The sequence below is a fragment of the Cynocephalus volans genome, chromosome 17 (assembly GCF_027409185.1).
Source record: "Cynocephalus volans isolate mCynVol1 chromosome 17, mCynVol1.pri, whole genome shotgun sequence".
NCBI classification, from domain to species: Eukaryota; Metazoa; Chordata; class Mammalia; order Dermoptera; family Cynocephalidae; genus Cynocephalus; species Cynocephalus volans.
Window position 1 is genome coordinate 48,850,016 of NC_084476.1, and position 24,026 is coordinate 48,874,041.

Consider the following 24,026-nt stretch of genomic DNA (forward strand, 5'->3'; position numbering starts at 1 on the left):
TTAGGGTGCATTTTTACAATCATGATTTCTAAACACTGAGTGTAAAATGTTATTGAAAAAACGAACAAACTGAAGACAATGAAGAGATGTACATGTTCACAGATGAGAAAATAAGTAGGGAAAATATATCAATTCTTCCAAATAAATCTATAAATTTTGTTTATATGTAAATAACAGTTGACATTTTTTACGCAATTTGATAAACTACTAATTCTATATTTCATACGGTTGAGTAAAGGCATAGAATGGACCAAACGGCTCTGGTTCTTCTCTGCAAATGGTGTTCATTTCCTACCATCTTCAGGTAGCTTCCTAATCTAGAATATTCTGAGGGCCTCCTAGATCACTTTCCTCTCTTAGAATGTCAGGCACTCGATAGCACGTCTTCTCCTCTTTCTTATCCTGGGATCATCTCCCAAGCCAGGGTGCAGCTGAATCAGCTCTTTCTCCAGCTCTCGGCACCATGCTTGGCATATGGTGGATACAAACAGAGAGAACAGAGGAGACAGAGCACAAGACTCTAGAGACAGGCGTGTTACAATGACATTTAGAAAGTGACACCTTCTCACTTTTGATCCTGTATTGGTTAGAAGTGAGTCACTAAGTCCAGTCCACACTGCAGGGCAGGGGATTACGTGAGGATGTGTGCAGCAGATGGTGGGGACCACTGGGAGCCCCTGAGGAGTCGCCAACCACACAGACAGAGATGTGGCACTTGAGTCCAAACCTAAATACACACGAAGCCATTGTGAGGTTTTATGGAGGAAAGCAGTATGTGAATGCATGAAATTCCAACTGTCGCATGGTGCAGGCAGGGAAAACAGACCAAGAGCAAAAGTGACATTTTCAAGATTATATGACAGGAACCAGACCTGTCGTTAGTCGTATTCCATGCTACCTTCCACACCGTCGTGGATTTTATCTCTAGTCTTGTTTATTAGCTGCATGTGACACCGGCCATAGGTTTCAGAGATGTTTTCTCACACATGCCTGATGCCATCCCTAGGAAGAAGATGCTAGAAAGATCCCCACTGTGCAAAAGGGGAGACTGGGGAGGTCATGAGAGTGACAATGGCTTGTCCAGGGTCACATAAAGTGATAAGAAGCAGGAGCTGGGGATGAACCTACGTGTATCTCCTCTGAGCTGTGACGCTGGCTGCACCCAGGCCTTGCACAGGGGTGTGGTCAGGCAGTGTTGGTGGAAGTGTGGGCAATAGAGAGAGTTCATGGGGAAGGAGGGTCAGCAGACAGGTACCCAGAGGGGCATTTGCAGTCTTGAACACAGAGGAGGGGCTCAGGAAATGAGGTATCAGGAAGTGACTTCACTTCCTTGACGACAGACCCCAACAGAACTCGGAACTCGGTAACCTGGCACCCACATTCTATACACAGCCCCTTCCCCAGCTCACTTGGCCACAGGCAGAGTGAGATGTTGTGCTGTATCCCGAGGTCCCGGGGCCGTAGCCCCAGGAAGCCCTGTGCTGAGAGGCTTGTCCAATGCTTCCGGCGCTGGTTCAGCCCTCGCCCTCGACCCCTGTGGCCGTCTGGGAGGAGGTCCCCAAAGGTAATGTCAGGTGGCCCAGAGGAGGTTGGGCAAGGCCAGGCCAGCACTATGAGCCTCCCTGGGTGACTGCACCCCCTCCTCCTGAGTGTGTGGGGAACGGGGACATGGGACACCCTCCCAGGGCAGGGGCAGAGGGTGGGGGGTTTATAAACCTGCTGGTCCTGGTGTGTTCACACCTCAGGTCTGGCTGGAGGGTGAACGGGGACTGCCAGGGTGGCAACCACCACCCTGTCCATTAACCCTGGGCCCTCAGGCTGTCTTCTCATGTCCTCCCTGGGGTCAAGACTGGCCTCCAGCCCCTGCCCTCCTTGGGGTTCACGGTAGTGTCACTGTGTATCTCTCCCCTGTCCTGTCCTAGAGTGAAGACACATCTTCATTGAGCTCAGATGCCACCCACATGGTGTGGCCTCTCCCGGCACGCACCCTGAAGAAGCGGGTGGAGCACCTGGTGCCTGCTGTCTTGGGTGGTGACCAATCTTATGTCCACCTGTTTCTGTCAAGCTACAAGAATGTTGCCAGTCCCCGGCATGTGCTGTACCTGCTTTTCCTCAGGTGAGCACTCAGGCCCTGGATCACACAGTGCCACTAGGCCGCCTCCCAGCTGTGAGTCTTAGGACTGTCACCACACCCCTCTGAGCCTCAGTTTCCTCCTGTGTTCAGTGGGTGGTCACAGGAACAAGCTCCAGTGGGTCCCCCATGGAAAGTGCTGCTCCTGAGTCCAGCCCTGTGGAAGGTCTGCTGAAGGGGCCACGGTCGTCCTCATTCAGGATTCCTGACACCCCCACGAGGAAGTCTCTGTCACCCCCTCACTGACCTCGTTGACTTGGGCTTCACTGTTTTCACATTTTTACAGGAAATTTGAGATTCTATCTGTAGGCTTCTGCGTGAATTCAAAGCAGGGAGACCAGAGGCGGGCAGTGTGGCTTCAGGTGCACCCAGATATCTTGGGAGGAGTTGGTTGGGGTTCATTCCTTCAACAATCATACGTGAAGCCACACTAGGTGCAGTCCCTTTCTGGGCACTGACCATGATCCAGTGAACCGAGGAGACTGCATTCCCTGCCCTCCTGGGCTTCCATTCTAGTCAGAGGTGAGACAGTCACAGTAGACATGAGAAGCAGGTAGTGCCACCATGTGGTAGATTTGACACACTCCTGACCTCTTCTAGGTATGGAAACATGATTTCTGATTGTGACGGGGATGGGGAATCCCTGGAGCAGCTAAAATGGTAAGTGGAGTTTAGGTGCAGAAGGAGGGGCTCCCATCTCCACACAACTGCGTGTAGTCTGCGGGGGCGTGTGGGTGGGGGGCTGGCAGAACTCTGGCTCTCACACATCTTATGATTCCTGCTACAGGGCTGAGGGCTCAAGGCTTTCCCTGCAGGGAAAGGAGTCAAGACGGCTGGGGATGTGGTCCCAGGCACCGTAGGGTGTGCGAGAGGCTGGAGAGCAGAGTGAGCCCAGAGAGAATCCATCCCCTCGCCCTCCCACCCAGCCCTGCCCACACCCCCAGAGCCCGTGCTGAGCCAGAGCAGGAGGTGTGCAGAGCATCCCGCTCACACTCGGGGCTGGAGCCTCCATGGGGATGCTCAGCTGGTGCTGAGGGTGCAGAGTGTGGTCAGGGCCAAGAGATTGCTGTCACTGGGAAAAGGATATGCAGATTTTCATGCCGACACTTGGGCAGTACATTCACGTGTGAGGTCAAGTTTGGGCTTTTCCAAGGGCCCTGGGTAGGCCAGGGGAGCAGCGCCTCCCTCTGTTTCCTCATTTATCAGATATTGCTGGACACCTCCTGTTTGCCAGTGAGTAATGCCCAGAGCAGACAGCACCCTCCTGGGGTGGACAGGTCATTCCAGCAGGGATGGGGCAGTGACACAGACAGAGGAGGTTGTCAGGTTTCCCTGAAGAAGGGAAACGTGGTCACATCAGTGGTTGAAGGCTCCTCCCATGGAGGCTTTTGCCAGCCCCTCCTTGGCTGCCAGGCCCATCTTGTGCCAGAACTGCCATACTGGGGGTGGACATTGGATGGGCTGGTCTATGGACAGGCACGGGCAGAGGGTACTAGACTGCAGCTCACTCAGGGGAGCCTTGGGAGGGCAGCATAGAGGGATAGGCCAGGCCTCTGATGCTGTTGCCCACCTGTCTCCCACAGTGCCATGTCCTCTGTCTTAAAGATCTGGCTGGAATTTTATTCCACCGATTTCCACGAGCCTCCTGAATTTCATTCTTTGAAGTTTCTTTCGGCCTATGTACATATCAGTATGCGAGGTTCAGAGGTGGAGCGTAAGGCTGATCTTCTTCTGGCGCAGCTGGAGAAGCCGGAGCACCTGGAGCCTAGTGAGGCGGAGACTGAGGGTGAGGAGGAAGAGGGTGGGTGCCTGTGCGGGTTTGGGGAGGGGCCTGGGCTGGGCCACACAGAGCAGAGTTTCCAGAAGCAGGCTGGGGACAGGGGCACTGAGTACTCAGAACAATCATACAGTGTTCTGCAGTGTGGGGAGACTTCCTGAGGCTGGGCCTCTGGACTTGGGCTTCTGGAAAGACAGTGTCATTGGATGAGACATAGAAACTCACATTGATATTTTCAATTGTTGTCTATCCAGTTCCAGCTTCTGCCCAGGCTGAACAACTGTCCCAAGAGCTGCTGCCATGTTCGGCTCGAGTTCCAGCTCCAGCTCCACCTCCACTGCCAGAGGCAGAGCGAGAGCAAGATCCAGAGCCCAAGCCAGAGCAAGAAGTAGAGCAGGAGCAAGATCCAGAGCAAGAGGTAGAGCAGGAGCAAGATCCAGAGCAAGTGGTAGATCAGACACAAGATCCAGAGCAGGAGCAACAGAAAGATCAAGAGAAAGATGAGGAGAAAGAGTAAGAGAAAGAGCAGGAGAAAGATCAAGATCCAGAGGTAGAGCTAGAGCAACCTGACATAACCGTTCCTGAAACATCAGAAGAATTAGAAGAAACACCAGCACCCAGGGGAGCCCTGGCTCCAGAGCTCCCACAAACACCCTCACCAGTCCCCACTCCAGATCTGTTCTTGCCCTTCCTTGACGCTGTGCTTCTCCTCATTTTTGTCTCTGTCCTGCATCTCCTCAAATTTTTTCATCTTTTATTTTCAATAATATCCCTTGTATAAAATAAAGTGTTTTTAATATTTTCAAAATTACCATTCAGTGGCATCAAGTACATTTTTAATATGGGGCAACCCTTACCACCATCTAGTGGTCGAACAGCTTCATCAACTCTCTAGCCATTAAGCTGTCAATCCCCATCCCGCCTCTCCCTGTCCCTGACTACCACTCCATTTTCTGTGTGTGTGAATTTACCTATCGTGGATTGTTCCTATCAGTACGGTTATATGTTATGTGGCCTTTTGTATCTGGCCGCATAATATGAGAAAGATCTGATTAATTTTCATTTTATGTTTTTAGTAAGAGGAAAATTACAGAAAAATCAAAGACTCTATGTAGAGACACAAAGCCCTGATAGTTATTATTGCCATAATCTTGAAATAGGAACTACTGTTGAATGACCAGAGAGCCAGAAGCCACTGAGGAAAATGCTGACTTTTCCTGGTCCGAACAAAAACCAGAATAATGTCAAAAGGTGAAAAGACAAACCCCAGACTGGAAAATTCTTCATGGGCAGAGAAAGGGTAGTATGCATCCTAGTTGTACAAAGAGTTCTCATTTATCCATAGGGACAAAGGACATATTTCTGCAGTTCCACAGGGAAGCAATTCACATGGCCAGTAAATGTCAGACATCCGCGGCCTCCCTAATGATTATGCACCGAAATTTACTCACTATTCAGATAGCATTTGCCCCATCAGATGGGCAGGTCTGTATGTCTGGTGACCACCAGCTCTTGTGAGAATGAAGGAAGAAGAAGTCCCAGCAGATGCCCCAGGAGATGTGTCCATTGATAACCCTGTCGCAGGAGCCACTCAGCAGCTCCTACCAAAATGCCCACGTGTGTCCATGTGCCGGGCAGCAGTGATGCTAGGAAGTTACGCCACATATATATGTATTCTCCCTATGTTAATCAATAGATTCAATAAAGCTAAACTTGAAAAATTCCAAAGAGTGATGTTTACGGGACTTGTCAAATAACCTCAAAGTTAATATGAAAAAAATTATGTGCAAAAATGGCCCCCAAAATGTTCAAGACATAAGAAGAACAATAATAATAAAAACAAAGAGGTAATTTGCTCCGTCCAATAAAATGTATTGCAAAGGAACATACTTGAAAGTGCATGAGATTGGCAAAGAATAAGCGAATAGTTCAGGGGAATAAAAGTTTGAATTTTGAAACAGATTCTGGTATATGTGGAAAGGATTCAGATTACTTAGGGGAAAGCACTTCATCATTACAGGGATTGAAATATTATTTATTTGGAAATTAAATCCAGTTATGCTTTTGCTAGGTACCGTTCACAAAAATAAATCTGAAATGAATTACTAACTTCAATATTTTGCAAAAGTATTAAGCATTAGAAGAAAGAAAAACACATAATAATTTCCACAGAAGCCAAAACTACTTTTGAGAAAATGTAAGACTCATAAATATCAAAACACTAGATAAAATAAGATTTGACCATACGTATTTGTATATCTCAAGATAGAGAAAAATGTGTTATGTGAATGTATTGTGAATTTAGAAAATCAAAAAGAATTCATTAAAAACCTATTACAAACAAGACGACTTACTAAAATAAAATTTACATGTTGCGATTTAGAAAAATTCACATATAAAATTAATAAATGTCTTATGTAATAACAATAACTATCTAGATTACATTACGCAAATCAAGATTCCATTTTCAATAGCCACAAAATTGTTAAAATATTTGGCATAAAGCTAACAAGAACTCGACAAAGCCTGTTTAATTACGTGATTTAAGCATTAGAACACTCTTAAAACATACATACACAAACGATAGAGAAATGTCAGAGATATTTTCTTGGCCAGAAAGCCACATGATCCTAAGGATTTTATTTTCTCCTAAGTTACTTTATACGTGTGTCATGATCACATTAAAAATAGTCTCATTTGTTTCTTCACCTAGAACTAAATAAGATGATTATAAAATGTTGATGAAACATTAATCGTTCATCAGAAAAAAATGAGGAAACAAATCAAAAGGGAGGGGTAAGTCTACCAGAGATCGAAAATATTTTTTTATAAATTCTTCATTATCAAGACCATATGGAATTTGTTTATAAGTAAATATAAAACCTAATGAAAAAGAATGGAGAATTCAAAGAGATACCCAAGATTTATAGAAATTTAATATTTAAGAAAGATAGCATTTCAAATCACTGGTGAAATTATCCTGCTAGTAATGTAGCAGCAGTTAACATGGATGACATAGCAGCAATTAATAAAGCAAAGCAAACACAAACAAAAGGTTAATGCCGCCAACTAGGTCAAAAGGACACGACAAAAAGTAATTACAAGCTGTAATACTTAAAATGGGTGATCAATAATGTTTCAATTAAAAAAAAAGCAAAAAAAATAAAAAACCTCTTAAACTAGGATAATATCATTAATACAATGATGTGTGAAAAAATGAGATGGAAATGAGCAACAAAATGAAATAAAAATGAACAAAATATATGAACAATCTAAGAACACAAAAGGAAATTTAAATTGGCATCAATACTTAATTAGGTGCTTAAAATCCCTCATAGAGAACTATACATTTAAAATATATTGAAATATACAAGACTTCACCTATTAGATTTGCAAAATTTAATTTTTTGATAACAAACTTGTTAGTGAGACTGTGGGGATACAGGTATTATAATACATTGTGGTGGAATGCAAATGGTAGAGCCCATAAGGAGCAGAAACTCGCAAAAGTTAGCAGAATTATACTTGGATATTTACTATTTTACACTGTCACCCAATATTCTGGAATCTATATCATATGTAACCTTGAAAAATTATAAGGTGAGGTGTCGACAAGATTGTTAATATGACAATACCTATTACTAAGGGTTGGAAACACCCCAAATTTTCATTCATAAGGTTTGCATGAATAATTAGGGTGCATTTTTACAATCATGATTTCTAAACACTGAGTGTAAAATGTTATTGAAAAAACGAACAAACTGAAGACAATGAAGAGATGTACATGTTCACAGATGAGAAAATAAGTAGGGAAAATATATCAATTCTTCCAAATAAATCTATAAATTTTGTTTATATGTCAATAACAGTTGACATTTTTTACGCAATTTGATAAACTACTAATTCTATATTTCATACGGTTGAGTAAAGGCATAGAATGGACCAAACGGCTCTGGTTCTTCTCTGCAAATGGTGTTCATTTCCTACCATCTTCAGGTAGCTTCCTAATCTAGAATATTCTGAGGGCCTCCTAGATCACTTTCCTCTCTTAGAATGTCAGGCACTCGATAGCACGTCTTCTCCTCTTTCTTATCCTGGGATCATCTCCCAAGCCAGGGTGCAGCTGAATCAGCTCTTTCTCCAGCTCTCGGCACCATGCTTGGCATATGGTGGATACAAACAGAGAGAACAGAGGAGACAGAGCACAAGACTCTAGAGACAGGCGTGTTACAATGACATTTAGAAAGTGACACCTTCTCACTTTTGATCCTGTATTGGTTAGAAGTGAGTCACTAAGTCCAGTCCACACTGCAGGGCAGGGGATTACGTGAGGATGTGTGCAGCAGATGGTGGGGACCACTGGGAGCCCCTGAGGAGTCGCCAACCACACAGACAGAGATGTGGCACTTGAGTCCAAACCTAAATACACACGAAGCCATTGTGAGGTTTTATGGAGGAAAGCAGTATGTGAATGCATGAAATTCCAACTGTCGCATGGTGCAGACAGGGAAAACAGACCAAGAGCAAAAGTGACATTTTCAAGATTATATGACAGGAACCAGACCTGTCGTTAGTCGTATTCCATGCTACCTTCCACACCGTCGTGGATTTTATCTCTAGTCTTGTTTATTAGCTGCATGTGACACCGGCCATAGGTTTCAGAGATGTTTTCTCACACATGCCTGATGCCATCCCTAGGAAGAAGATGCTAGAAAGATCCCCACTGTGCAAAAGGGGAGACTGGGGAGGTCATGAGAGTGACAATGGCTTGTCCAGGGTCACATAAAGTGATAAGAAGCAGGAGCTGGGGATGAACCTACGTGTATCTCCTCCGAGCTGTGACGCTGGCTGCACCCAGGCCTTGCACAGGGGTGTGGTCAGGCAGTGTTGGTGGAAGTGTGGGCAATAGAGAGAGTTCATGGGGAAGGAGGGTCAGCAGACAGGTACCCAGAGGGGCATTTGCAGTCTTGAACACAGAGGAGGGGCTCAGGAAATGAGGTATCAAGAAGTGACTTCACTTCCTTGACGACAGACCCCAAGAGAACTCGGAACTCGGTAACCTGGCACCCACATTCTATACACAGCCCCTTCCCCAGCTCACTTGGCCACAGGCAGAGTGAGATGTTGTGCTGTATCCCGAGGTCCCGGGGCCGTAGCCCCAGGAAGCCCTGTGCTGAGAGGCTTGTCCAATGCTTCCGGCGCTGGTTCAGCCCTCGCCCTCGACCCCTGTGGCCGTCTGGGAGGAGGTCCCCAAAGGTAATGTCAGGTGGCCCAGAGGAGGTTGGGCAAGGCCAGGCCAGCACTATGAGCCTCCCTGGGTGACTGCACCCCCTCCTCCTGAGTGTGTGGGGAACGGGGACATGGGACACCCTCCCAGGGCAGGGGCAGAGGGTGGGGGGTTTATAAACCTGCTGGTCCTGGTGTGTTCACACCTCAGGTCTGGCTGGAGGGTGAACGGGGACTGCCAGGGTGGCAACCACCACCCTGTCCATTAACCCTGGGCCCTCAGGCTGTCTTCTCATGTCCTCCCTGGTGTCAAGACTGGCCTCCAGCCCCTGCCCTCCTTGGGGTTCACGGTAGTGTCACTGTGTATCTCTCCCCTGTCCTGTCCTAGAGTGAAGACACATCTTCATTGAGCTCAGATGCCACCCACATGGTGTGGCCTCTCCTGGCACGCACCCTGAAGAAGTGGGTGGAGCACCTGGTGCCTGCTGTCTTGGGTGGTGACCAATCTTATGTCCACCTGTTTCTGTCAAGCTACAAGAACGTTGCCAGTCCCCGGCATGTGCTGCACCTGCTTTTCCTCAGGTGAGCACTCAGGCCCTGGATCACACAGTGCCACTAGGCCGCCTCCCAGCTGTGAGTCTTAGGACTGTCACCACACCCCTCTGAGCCTCAGTTTCCTCCTGTGTTCAGTGGGTGGTCACAGGAACAAGCTCCAGTGTGTCCCCCATGGAAAGTGCTGCTCCTGAGTCCAGCCCTGTGGAAGGTCTGCTGAAGGGGCCACGGTCGTCCTCATTCAGGATTCCTGACACCCCCACGAGGAAGTCTCTGTCACCCTCTCACTGACCTCGTTGACTTGGGCTTCACTGTTTTCACATTTTTACAGGAAATTTGAGATTCTATCTGTAGGCTTCTGCGTGAATTCAAAGCAGGGAGACCAGAGGCGGGCAGTGCGGCTTCAGGTGCACCCAGATATCTTGGGAGGAGTTGGTTGGGGTTCATTCCTTCAACAATCATACGTGAAGCCACACTAGGTGCAGTCCCTTTCTGGGCACTGACCATGATCCAGTGAACCGAGGAGACTGCATTCCCTGCCCTCCTGGGCTTCCATTCTAGTCAGAGGTGAGACAGTCACAGTAGACATGAGAAGCAGGTAGTGCCACCATGTGGTAGATTTGACACACTCCTGACCTCTTCTAGGTATGGAAACATGATTTCTGATTGTGACGGGGATGGGGAATCCCTGGAGCAGCTAAAATGGTAAGTGGAGTTTAGGTGCAGAAGGAGGGGCTCCCATCTCCACACAACTGCGTGTAGTCTGCGGGGGCGTGTGGGTGGGGGGCTGGCAGAACTCTGGCTCTCACACATCTTATGATTCCTGCTACAGGGCTGAGGGCTCAAGGCTTTCCCTGCAGGGAAAGGAGTCAAGACGGCTGGGGATGTGGTCCCAGGCACCGTAGGGTGTGGGAGAGGCTGGAGAGCAGAGTGAGCCCAGAGAGAATCCATCCCCTCGCCCTCCCACCCAGCCCTGCCCACACCCCCAGAGCCCGTGCTGAGCCAGAGCAGGAGGTGTGCAGAGCATCCCGCTCACACTCGGGGCTGGAGCCTCCATGGGGATGCTCAGCTGGTGCTGAGGGTGCAGAGTGTGGTCAGGGCCAAGAGATTGCTGTCACTGGGAAAAGGATATGCAGATTTTCATGCAGACACTTGGGCAGTACATTCACGTGTGAGGTCAAGTTTGGGCTTTTCCAAGGGCCCTTGGTAGGCCAGGGGAGCAGCGCCTCCCTCTGTTTCCTCATTTATCAGATATTGCTGGACACCTCCTGTTTGCCAGTGAGTAAGGCCCAGAGCAGATAGCACCCTCCTGGGGTGGACAGGTCATTCCAGCAGGGATGGGGCAGTGACACAGACAGAGGAGGTTGTCAGGTTTCCCTGAAGAAGGGAAACGTGGTCACATCAGTGGTTGAAGGCTCCTCCCATGGAGGCTTTTGCCAGCCCCTCCTTGGCTGCCAGGCCTATCTTGTGCCAGAACTGCCATACTGGGGGTGGACATTGGATGGGCTGGTCTATGGACAGGCACGGGCAGAGGGTACTAGACTGCAGCTCACTCAGGGGAGCCTTGGGAGGGCAGCATAGAGGGATAGGCCAGGCCTCTGATGCTGTTGCCCACCTGTCTCCCACAGTGCCATGTCCTCTGTCTTAAAGATCTGGCTGGAATTCTATTCCACCGATTTCCACGAGCCTCCTGAATTTCATTCTTTGAAGTTTCTTTCGGCCTATGTACATATCAGTATGCGAGGTTCAGAGGTGGAGCGTAAGGCTGATCTTCTTCTGGCGCAGCTGGAGAAGCTGGAGCACCTGGAGCCTAGTGAGGCGGAGACTGAGGGTGAGGAGGAAGAGGGTGGGTGCCTGTGCGGGTTTGGGGAGGGGCCTGGGCTGGGCCACACAGAGCAGAGTTTCCAGAAGCAGGCTGGGGACAGGGGCACTGAGTACTCAGAACAATCATACAGTGTTCTGCAGTGTGGGGAGACTTCCTGAGGCTGGGCCTCTGGACTTGGGCTTCTGGAAAGACAGTGTCATTGGATGAGACATAGAAACTCACATTGATATTTTCAATTGTTGTCTATCCAGTTCCAGCTTCTGCCCAGGCTGAACAACTGTCCCAAGAGCTGCTGCCATGTTCGGCTCGAGTTCCAGCTCCAGCTCCACCTCCACTGCCAGAGGCAGAGCGATAGCAAGATCCAGAGCCCAAGCCAGAGCAAGAAGTAGAGCAGGAGCAAGATCCAGAGCAAGAGGTAGAGCAGGAGCAAGATCCAGAGCAAGTGGTAGATCAGACGCAAGATCCAGAGCAGGAGCAACAGAAAGATCAAGAGAAAGATCAGGAGAAAGAGCAAGAGAAAGAGCAGTAGAAAGATCAAGATCCAGAGGTAGAGCTAGAGCAACCTGACATAACCGTTCCTGAAACATCAGAAGAATTAGAAGAAACACCAGCACCCAGGGGAGCCCTGGCTCTAGAGCTCCCACAAACACCCTCACCAGTCCCCACTCCAGATCTGTTCTTGCCCTTCCTTGACGCTGTGCTTCTCCTCATTTTTGTCTCTGTCCTGCATCTCCTCAAATTTTTTCATCTTTTATTTTCAATAATATCCCTTGTATAAAATAAAGTGTTTTTAATATTTTCAAAATTACCATTCAGTGGCATTAAGTACATTTTTAATATGGGGCTACCCTTACCACCATCTAGTGATCGAACAGCTTCATCAACTCTGTAGCCATTAAGCTGTCATTCCCCATCCCGCCTCTCCCTGTCCCTGACTACCACTCCATTTTCTGTGTGTGTGAATTTACCTATCGTGGATTGTTCCTATCAGTACGGTTATATGTTATGTGGCCTTTTGTATCTGGCCGCATAATATGAGAAAGATCTGATTAATTTTCATTTTATGTTTTTAGTTAGAGGAAAATTACAGAAAAAGCAAAGACTCTATGTAGAGACACAAAGCCCTGATAGTTATTATTGCCATAATCTTGAAATAGGAACTACTGTTGAATGACCAGAGAGCCAGAAGCCACTGAGGAAAATTCTGACTTTTCCTGGTCCAAACAAAAACCAGAATAATGTCAAAAGGTGAAAAGACAAACCCCAGACTGGAAAATTCTTCATGGGCAGAGAAAGGGTAGTATGCATCCTAGTTGTACAAAGAGTTCTCATTTATCCATAGGGACAAAGGACATATTCCTGCAGTTCCACAGGGAAGCAATTCACATGGCCAGTAAATGTCAGACATCCGCGGCCTCCCTAATGATTATGCACCGAAATTTACTCACTATTCAGATAGCATTTGCCCCATCAGATGGGCAGGTCTGTATGTCTGGTGACCACCAGCTCTTGTGAGAATGAAGGAAGAAGAAGTCCCAGCAGATGCCCCAGGAGATGTGTCCATAGATACCCCTGTCGCAGGAGCCACTCAGCAGCTCCTACCAAAATGCCCACGTGTGTCCATGTGCCGGGCAGCAGTGATGCTAGGAAGTTACGCCACCTATATATGTATTCTCCCTATGTTAATCAATAGATTCAATAAAGCTAAACTTGAAAAATTCCAAAGAGTGATGTTTACGGGACTTGTCAAATAACCTCAAAGTTAATATGAAAAAAAATTATGTGCAAAAATGGCACCCAAAATGTTCAAGACATAAGAAGAACAATAATAATAAAAACAAAGAGGTAATTTGCTCCATCCAATAAAATGTATTGCAAAGGAACATACTTGAAAGTGCATGAGATTGGCAAAGAATAAGCGAATAGTTCAGGGGAATAAAAGTTTGAATTTTGAAACAGATTCTGGTATATGTGGAAAGGATTCAGATTACTTAGGGGAAAGCACTTCATCATTACAGGGATTGAAATATTATTTATTTGGAAATTAAATCCAGTTATGCTTTTGCTAGGTACCGTTCACAAAAATAAATCTGAAATGAATTACTAACTTCAATATTTTGCAAAAATATTAAGCATTAGAAGAAAGAAAAACACATAATTATTTCCACAGAAGCCAAAACTACTTTTGAGAAAATGTAAGACTCATAAATATCAAAACACTGGATAAAATAAGATTTGACCATACGTATTTGTATATCTCAAGATAGAGAAAAATGTGTTATGTGAGTGTATTGTGAATTTAGAAAATCAAAAAGAATTCATTAAAAACCTATTACAAACAAGACGACTTACTAAAATAAAATTTATATGTTGCGATTTAAAAAAATTCACATATAATATTAATAAATGTCTTATGTAATAACAATAACTATCTAGATTACATTCCACAAATCAAGATTCCATTTTCAATAACCACAAAATTGTTAAAATATTTGGCATAAAGCTAACAAGAACTCGACAAAGCCTGTTTAATTACGTGATTTAAGCATTAGAACACTCTTAAAACATACATACACAAACGATAGAGAAATGTCAGAGATATTTTCTTGGCCAGAAAGCCACATGATCCTAAGGATTTTATTTTCTCCTAAGTTACTTTATACGTGTGTCATGATCACATTAAAAATAGTCTCATTTGTTTCTTCACCTAGAACAAAATAAGATGATTATAAAATGTTGATGAAACATTAATCGTTCATCAGAAAAAAATGAGGAAACAAATCAAAAGGGAGGGGTAAGTCTACCAGAGATCGAAAATATTTTTTTATAAATTCTTCATTATCAAGACCATATGGAATTTGTTTATAAGTAAATATAAAACCTAATGAAAAAGAATGGAGAATTCAAAGAGATACCCAAGATTTATAGAAATTTAGTATTTAAGAAAGATAGCATTTCACATCACTGGTGAAATTATGCTGCTACTAATGTAGCAGCAGTTAACATGGATGGCATAGCAGCAATTAATAAAGCAAAGCAAACTCAAACAAAAGGTAAATGCCACCAACTAGGTCAAAAGGACACGACAAAAAGTAATTACAAGCTCTAATACTTAAAATGGGTGATCAATAATGTTTCAATTAAAAAAAAAAGCAAAAAAAATTAAAAACCTCTTAAACTAGGATAATATCATTAATACAATGATGTGTGAAAAAATGAGATGGAAATGACCAACAAAATGAAATAAAAATGAACAAAATATATGAACAATCTAAGAACACAAAAGGAAATTTAAATTGGCATCAATACTTAATTAGGTGCTTAAAATCCCTCATAGAGAACTATACATTTAAAATATATTGAAATATACAAGACTTCACCTATTAGATTTGCAAAATTTAATTTTTTGATAACAAACTTGTTAGTGAGACTGTGGGGATACAGGTATTATAATACATTGTGGTGGAATGCAAATGGTAGAGCCCATAAGGAGCAGAAACTCGCAAAATTTAGCAAAATTATACTTGGATATTTACTATTTTACACTGTAACCCAATATTCTGGAATCTATATCATATGTAACCTTGAAAAATTATAAGGTGAGGTGTCGACAAGATTGTTCATATGACAATACCTATTACTAAGGGTTGGAAACACCCCAAATTTTCATTCATAAGGTTTGCATGAATAATTAGGGTGCATTTTTACAATCATGATTTCTAAACACTGAGTGTAAAATGTTATTGAATAAACGAACAAACTGAAGACAATGAAGAGTTGTACATGTTCACAGATGAGAAAATAAGTAGGGAAAATATATCAATTCTTCCAAATAAATCTATAAATTTTGTTTATATGTCAATAACAGTTGACATTTTTTACGCAATTTGATAAACTACTAATTCTATATTTCATACGGTTGAGTAAAGGCATAGAATGGACCAAACGGCTCTGGTTCTTCTCTGCAAATGGTGTTCATTTCCTACCATCTTCAGGTAGCTTCCTAATCTAGAATATTCTGAGGGCCTCCTAGATCACTTTCCTCTCTTAGAATGTCAGGCACTCGATAGCACGTCTTCTCCTCTTTCTTATCCTGGGATCATCTCCCAAGCCAGGGTGCAGCTGAATCAGCTCTTTCTCCAGCTCTCGGCACCATGCTTGGCATATGGTGGATACAAACAGAGAGAACAGAGGAGACAGAGCACAAGACTCTAGAGACAGGCGTGTTACAATGACATTTAGAAAGTGACACCTTCTCACTTTTGATCCTGTATTGGTTAGAAGTGAGTCACTAAGTCCAGTCCACACTGCAGGGCAGGGGATTACGTGAGGATGTGTGCAGCAGATGGTGGGGACCACTGGGAGCCCCTGAGGAGTCGCCAACCACACAGACAGAGATGTGGCACTTGAGTCCAAACCTAAATACACACGAAGCCATTGTGAGGTTTTATGGAGGAAAGCAGTATGTGAATGCATGAAATTCCAACTGTCGCATGGTGCAGACAGGGAAAACAGACCAAGAGCAAAAGTGACATTTTCAAGATTATATGACAGGAACCAGACCTGTCGTTAGTCGTATTCCATGCTACCTTCCACACCGTCGTGGATTTTATCTCTAGTCTTGTTTATTAGCTGCATGTGACACCGGCCATAGGTTTCAGAGATGTTTTCTCACACATGCCTGATGCCATCCCTAGGAAGAAGATGCTAGAAAGATCCCCACTGTGCAAAAGGGGAGACTGGGGAGGTCATGAGAGTGACAATGGCTTGTCCAGGGTCACATAAAGTGATAAGAAGCAGGAGCTGGGGATGAACCTACGTGTATCTCCTCCGAGCTGTGACGCTGGCTGCACCCAGGCCTTGCACAGGGGTGTGGTCAGGCAGTGTTGGTGGAAGTGTGGGCAATAGAGAGAGTTCATGGGGAAGGAGGGTCAGCAGACAGGTACCCAGAGGGGCATTTGCAGTCTTGAACACAGAGGAGGGGCTCAGGAAATGAGGTATCAGGAAGTGACTTCACTTCCTTGACGACAGACCCCAACAGAACTCGGAACTCGGTAACCTGGCACCCACATTCTATACACAGCCCCTTCCCCAGCTCACTTGGCCACAGGCAGAGTGAGATGTTGTGCTGTATCCCGAGGTCCCGGGGCCGTAGCCCCAGGAAGCCCTGTGCTGAGAGGCTTGTCCAATGCTTCCGGCGCTGGTTCAGCCCTCGCCCTCGACCCCTGTGGCCGTCTGGGAGGAGGTCCCCAAAGGTAATGTCAGGTGGCCCAGAGGAGGTTGGGCAAGGCCAGGCCAGCACTATGAGCCTCCCTGGGTGACTGCACCCCCTCCTCCTGAGTGTGTGGGGAACGGGGACATGGGACACCCTCCCAGGGCAGGGGCAGAGGGTGGGGGGTTTATAAACCTGCTGGTCCTGGTGTGTTCACACCTCAGGTCTGGCTGGAGGGTGAACGGGGACTGCCAGGGTGGCAACCACCACCCTGTCCATTAACCCTGGGCCCTCAGGCTGTCTTCTCATGTCCTCCCTGGTGTCAAGACTGGCCTCCAGCCCCTGCCCTCCTTGGGGTTCACGGTACTGTCACTGTGTATCTCTCCCCTGTCCTGTCCTAGAGTGAAGACACATCTTCATTGAGCTCAGATGCCACCCACATGGTGTGGCCTCTCCCGGCACGCACCCTGAAGAAGTGGGTGGAGCACCTGGTGCCTGCTGTCTTGGGTGGTGACCAATCTTATGTCCACCTGTTTCTGTCAAGCTACAAGAACGTTGCCAGTCCCCGGCATGTGCTGCACCTGCTTTTCCTCAGGTGAGCACTCAGGCCCTGGATCACACAGTGCCACTAGGCCGCCTCCCAGCTGTGAGTCTTAGGACTGTCACCACACCCCTCTGAGCCTCAGTTTCCTCCTGTGTTCAGTGGGTGGTCACAGGAACAAGCTCCAGTGGGTCCCCCATGGAAAGTGCTGCTCCTGAGTCCAGCCCTGTGGAAGGTCTGCTGAAGGGGCCACGGTCGTCCTCATTCAGGATTCCTGACACCCCCACGAGGAAGTCTCTGTCACCCCCTCACTGACCTCGTTGACTTGGGCTTCACTGTTTTCACATTTTTACAGGAAATTTGAGATTCTATCTGTAGGCTTCTGCGTGAATTCAAAGCAGGGAGACCAGAGGCGGGCAGTGCGGCTTCAGGTGCACCCAGATATCTTGGGAGGAGTTGGTTGGGGTTCATTCCTTCAACAATCATACGTGAAGCCACACTAGGTGCAGTCCCTTTCTGGGCACTGACCATGATCCAGTGAACCGAGGAGACTGCATTCCCTGCCCTCCTGGGCTTCCATTCTAGTCAGAGGTGAGACAGTCACAGTAGACATGAGAAGCAGGTAGTGCCACCATGTGGTAGATTTGACACACTCCTGACCTCTTCTAGGTATGGAAACATGATTTCTGATTGTGACGGGGATGGGGAATCCCTGGAGCAGCTAAAATGGTAAGTGGAGTTTAGGTGCAGAAGGAGGGGCTCCCATCTCCACACAACTGCGTGTAGTCTGCGGGGGCGTGTGGGTGGGGGGCTGGCAGAACTCTGGCTCTCACACATCTTATGATTCCTGCTACAGGGCTGAGGGCTCAAGGCTTTCCCTGCAGGGAAAGGAGTCAAGACGGCTGGGGATGTGGTCCCAGGCACCGTAGGGTGTGGGAGAGGCTGGAGAGCAGAGTGAGCCCAGAGAGAATCCATCCCCTCGCCCTCCCACCCAGCCCTGCCCACACCCCCAGAGCCCGTGCTGAGCCAGAGCAGGAGGTGTGCAGAGCATCCCGCTCACACTCGGGGCTGGAGCCTCCATGGGGATGCTCAGCTGGTGCTGAGGGTGCAGAGTGTGGTCAGGGCCAAGAGATTGCTGTCACTGGGAAAAGGATATGCAGATTTTCATGCAGACACTTGGGCAGTACATTCACGTGTGAGGTCAAGTTTGGGCTTTTCCAAGGGCCCTTGGTAGGCCAGGGGAGCAGCGCCTCCCTCTGTTTCCTCATTTATCAGATATTGCTGGACACCTCCTGTTTGCCAGTGAGTAAGGCCCAGAGCAGATAGCACCCTCCTGGGGTGGACAGGTCATTCCAGCAGGGATGGGGCAGTGACACAGACAGAGGAGGTTGTCAGGTTTCCCTGAAGAAGGGAAACGTGGTCACATCAGTGGTTGAAGGCTCCTCCCATGGAGGCTTTTGCCAGCCCCTCCTTGGCTGCCAGGCCTATCTTGCACCAGAACTGCCATACTGGGGGTGGACATTGGATGGGCTGGTCTATGGACAGGCACGGGCAGAGGGTACTAGACTGCAGCTCACTCAGGGGAGCCTTGGGAGGGCAGCATAGAGGGATAGGCCAGGCCTCTGATGCTGTTGCCCACCTGTCTCCCACAGTGCCATGTCCTCTGTCTTAAAGATCTGGCTGGAATTCTATTCCACCGATTTCCACGAGCCTCCTGAATTTCATTCTTTGAAGTTTCTTTCGGCCTATGTACATATCAGTATGCGAGGTTCAGAGGTGGAGCGTAAGGCTGATCTTCTTCTGGCGCAGCTGGAGAAGCTGGAGCACCTGGAGCCTAGTGAGGCGGAGACTGAGGGTGAGGAGGAAGAGGGTGGGTGCCTGTGCGGGTTTGGGGAGGGGCCTGGGCTGGGCCACACAGAGCAGAGTTTCCAGAAGCAGGCTGGGGACAGGGGCACTGAGTACTCAGAACAATCATACAGTGTTCTGCAGTGTGGGGAGACTTCCTGAGGCTGGGCCTCTGGACTTGGGCTTCTGGAAAGACAGTGTCATTGGATGAGACATAGAAACTCACATTGATATTTTCAATTGTTGTCTATCCAGTTCCAGCTTCTGCCCAGGCTGAACAACTGTCCCAAGAGCTGCTGCCATGTTCGGCTCGAGTTCCAGCTCCAGCTCCACCTCCACTGCCAGAGGCAGAGCGAGAGCAAGATCCAGAGCCCAAGCCAGAGCAAGAAGTAGAGCAGGAGCAAGATCCAGAGCAAGAGGTAGAGCAGGAGCAAGATCCAGAGCAAGTGGTAGATCAGACGCAAGATCCAGAGCAGGAGCAACAGAAAGATCAAGAGAAAGATCAGGAGAAAGAGCAAGAGAAAGAGCAGTAGAAAGATCAAGATCCAGAGGTAGAGCTAGAGCAACCTGACATAACCGTTCCTGAAACATCAGAAGAATTAGAAGAAACACCAGCACCCAGGGGAGCCCTGGCTCTAGAGCTCCCACAAACACCCTCACCAGTCCCCACTCCAGATCTGTTCTTGCCCTTCCTTGACGCTGTGCTTCTCCTCATTTTTGTCTCTGTCCTGCATCTCCTCAAATTTTTTCATCTTTTATTTTCAATAATATCCCTTGTATAAAATAAAGTGTTTTTAATATTTTCAAAATTACCATTCAGTGGCATCAAGTACATTTTTAATATGGGGCAACCCTTACCACCATCTAGTGGTCGAACAGCTTCATCAACTCTCTAGCCATTAAGCTGTCCATCCCCATCCCGCCTCTCCCTGTCCCTGACTACCACTCCATTTTCTGTGTGTGTGAATTTACCTATCGTGGATTGTTCCTATCAGTACGGTTATATGTTATGTGGCCTTTTGTATCTGGCCGCATAATATGAGAAAGATCTGATTAATTTTCATTTTATGTTTTTAGTAAGAGGAAAATTACAGAAAAATCAAAGACTCTATGTAGAGACACAAAGCCCTGATAGTTATTATTGCCATAATCTTGAAATAGGAACTACTGTTGAATGACCAGAGAGCCAGAAGCCACTGAGGAAAATGCTGACTTTTCCTGGTCCGAACAAAAACCAGAATAATGTCAAAAGGTGAAAAGACAAACCCCAGACTGGAAAATTCTTCACGGGCAGAGAAAGGGTAGTATGCATCCTAGTTGTACAAAGAGTTCTCATTTATCCATAGGGACAAAGGACATATTCCTGCAGTTCCACAGGGAAGCAATTCACATGGCCAGTAAATGTCAGACATCCGCGGCCTCCCTAATGATTATGCACCGAAATTTACTCACTATTCAGATAGCATTTGCCCCATCAGATGGGCAGGTCTGTATGTCTGGTGACCACCAGCTCTTGTGAGAATGAAGGAAGAAGAAGTCCCAGCAGATGCCCCAGGAGATGTGTCCATTGATACCCCTGTCGCAGGAGCCACTCAGCAGCTCCTACCAAAATGCCCACGTGTGTCCATGTGCCGGGCAGCAGTGATGCTAGGAAGTTACGCCACCTATATATGTATTCTCCCTATGTTAATCAATAGATTCAATAAAGCTAAACTTGAAAAATTCCAAAGAGTGATGTTTACGGGACTTGTCAAATAACCTCAAAGTTAATATGAAAAAAATTATGTGCAAAAATGGCCCCCAAAATGTTCAAGACATAAGAAGAACAATAATAATAAAAACAAAGAGGTAATTTGCTCCGTCCAATAAAATGTATTGCAAAGGAACATACTTGAAAGTGCATGAGATTGGCAAAGAATAAGCGAATAGTTCAGGGGAATAAAAGTTTGAATTTTGAAACAGATTCTGGTATATGTGGAAAGGATTCAGATTACTTAGGGGAAAGCACTTCATCATTACAGGGATTGAAATATTATTTATTTGGAAATTAAATCCAGTTATGCTTTTGCTAGGTACCGTTCACAAAAATAAATCTGAAATGAATTACTAACTTCAATATTTTGCAAAAGTATTAAGCATTAGAAGAAAGAAAAACACATAATAATTTCCACAGAAGCCAAAACTACTTTTGAGAAAATGTAAGACTCATAAATATCAAAACACTGGATAAAATAAGATTTGACCATACGTATTTGTATATCTCAAGATAGAGAAAAATGTGTTATGTGAATGTATTGTGAATTTAGAAAATCAAAAAGAATTCATTAAAAACCTATTACAAACAAGACGACTTACTAAAATAAAATTTACATGTTGCGATTTAGAAAAATTCACATATAAAATTAATAAATGTCTTATGTAATAACAATAACTATCTAGATTACATTACGCAAATCAAGATTCCATTTTCAATAGCCACAAAATTGTTAAAATATTTGGCATAAAGCTAACAAGAACTCGACAAAGCCTGTTTAATTACGTGATTTAAGCATTAGAACACTCTTAAAACATACATACACAAACGATAGAGAAATGTCAGAGATATTTTCTTGGCCAGAAAGCCACATGATCCTAAGGATTTTATTTTCTCCTAAGTTACTTTATACGTGCGTCATGATCACATTAAAAATAGTCTCATTTGTTTCTTCACCTAGAACAAAATAAGATGATTATAAAATGTTGATGAAACATTAATCGTTCATCAGAAAAAAATGAGGAAACAAATCAAAAGGGAGGGGTAAATCTACCAGAGATCGAAAATATTTTTTTATAAATTCTTCATTATCAAGAACATATGGAATTTGTTTATAAGTAAATATAAAACCTAATGAAAAAGAATGGAGAATTCAAAGAGATACCCAAGATTTATAGAAATTTAGTATTTAAGAAAGATAGCATTTCAAATCACTGGTGAAATTATGCTGCTACCAATGTAGCAGCAGTTAACATGGATGGCATAGCAGCAATTAATAAAGCAAAGCAAACTCAAACAAAAGGTAAATGCCACCAACTAGGTCAAAAGGACACGACAAAAAGTAATTACAAGCTATAATACTTAAAATGGGTGATCAATAATATTTCAATTAAAAAAAAAGCAAAAAAATTTAAAAACCTCTTAAACTAGGATAATATCATTAATACAATGATGTGTGAAAAAATGAGATGGAAATGACCAACAAAATGAAATAAAAATGAACAAAATATATGAACAATCTAAGAACACAAAAGGAAATTTAAATTGGCATCAATACTTAATTAGGTGCTTAAAATCCCTCATAGAGAACTATACATTTAAAATATATTGAAATATACAAGACTTCACCTATTAGATTTGCAAAATTTAATTTTTTGATAACAAACTTGTTAGTGAGACTGTGGGGATACAGGTATTATAATACATTGTGGTGGAATGCAAATGGTAGAGCCCATAAGGAGCAGAAACTCGCAAAATTTAGCAAAATTATACTTGGATATTTACTATTTTACACTGTAACCCAATAGTCTGGAATCTATATCATATGTAACCTTGAAAAATTATAAGGTGAGGTGTCGACAAGATTGTTAATATGACAATACCTATTACTAAGGGTTGGAAACACCCCAAATTTTCATTCATAAGGTTTGCATGAATAATTAGGGTGCATTTTTACAATCATGATTTCTAAACACTGAGTGTAAAATGTTATTGAAAAAACGAACAAACTGAAGACAATGAAGAGATGTACATGTTCACAGATGAGAAAATAAGTAGGGAAAATATATCAATTCTTCCAAATAAATCTATAAATTTTGTTTATATGTCAATAACAGTTGACATTTTTTACGCAATTTGATAAACTACTAATTCTATATTTCATACGGTTGAGTAAAGGCATAGAATGGACCAAACGGCTCTGGTTCTTCTCTGCAAATGGTGTTCATTTCCTACCATCTTCAGGTAGCTTCCTAATCTAGAATATTCTGAGGGCCTCCTAGATCACTTTCCTCTCTTAGAATGTCAGGCACTCGATAGCACGTCTTCTCCTCTTTCTTATCCTGGGATCATCTCCCAAGCCAGGGTGCAGCTGAATCAGCTCTTTCTCCAGCTCTCGGCACCATGCTTGGCATATGGTGGATACAAACAGAGAGAACAGAGGAGACAGAGCACAAGACTCTAGAGACAGGCGTGTTACAATGACATTTAGAAAGTGACACCTTCTCACTTTTGATCCTGTATTGGTTAGAAGTGAGTCACTAAGTCCAGTCCACACTGCAGGGCAGGGGATTACGTGAGGATGTGTGCAGCAGATGGTGGGGACCACTGGGAGCCCCTGAGGAGTCGCCAACCACACAGACAGAGATGTGGCACTTGAGTCCAAACCTAAATACACACGAAGCCATTGTGAGGTTTTATGGAGGAAAGCAGTATGTGAATGCATGAAATTCCAACTGTCGCATGGTGCAGACAGGGAAAACAGACCAAGAGCAAAAGTGACATTTTCAAGATTATATGACAGGAACCAGACCTGTCGTTAGTCGTATTCCATGCTACCTTCCACACCGTCGTGGATTTTATCTCTAGTCTTGTTTATTAGCTGCATGTGACACCGGCCATAGGTTTCAGAGATGTTTTCTCACACATGCCTGATGCCATCCCTAGGAAGAAGATGCTAGAAAGATCCCCACTGTGCAAAAGGGGAGACTGGGGAGGTCATGAGAGTGACAATGGCTTGTCCAGGGTCACATAAAGTGATAAGAAGCAGGAGCTGGGGATGAACCTACGTGTATCTCCTCTGAGCTGTGACGCTGGCTGCACCCAGGCCTTGCACAGGGGTGTGGTCAGGCAGTGTTGGTGGAAGTGTGGGCAATAGAGAGAGT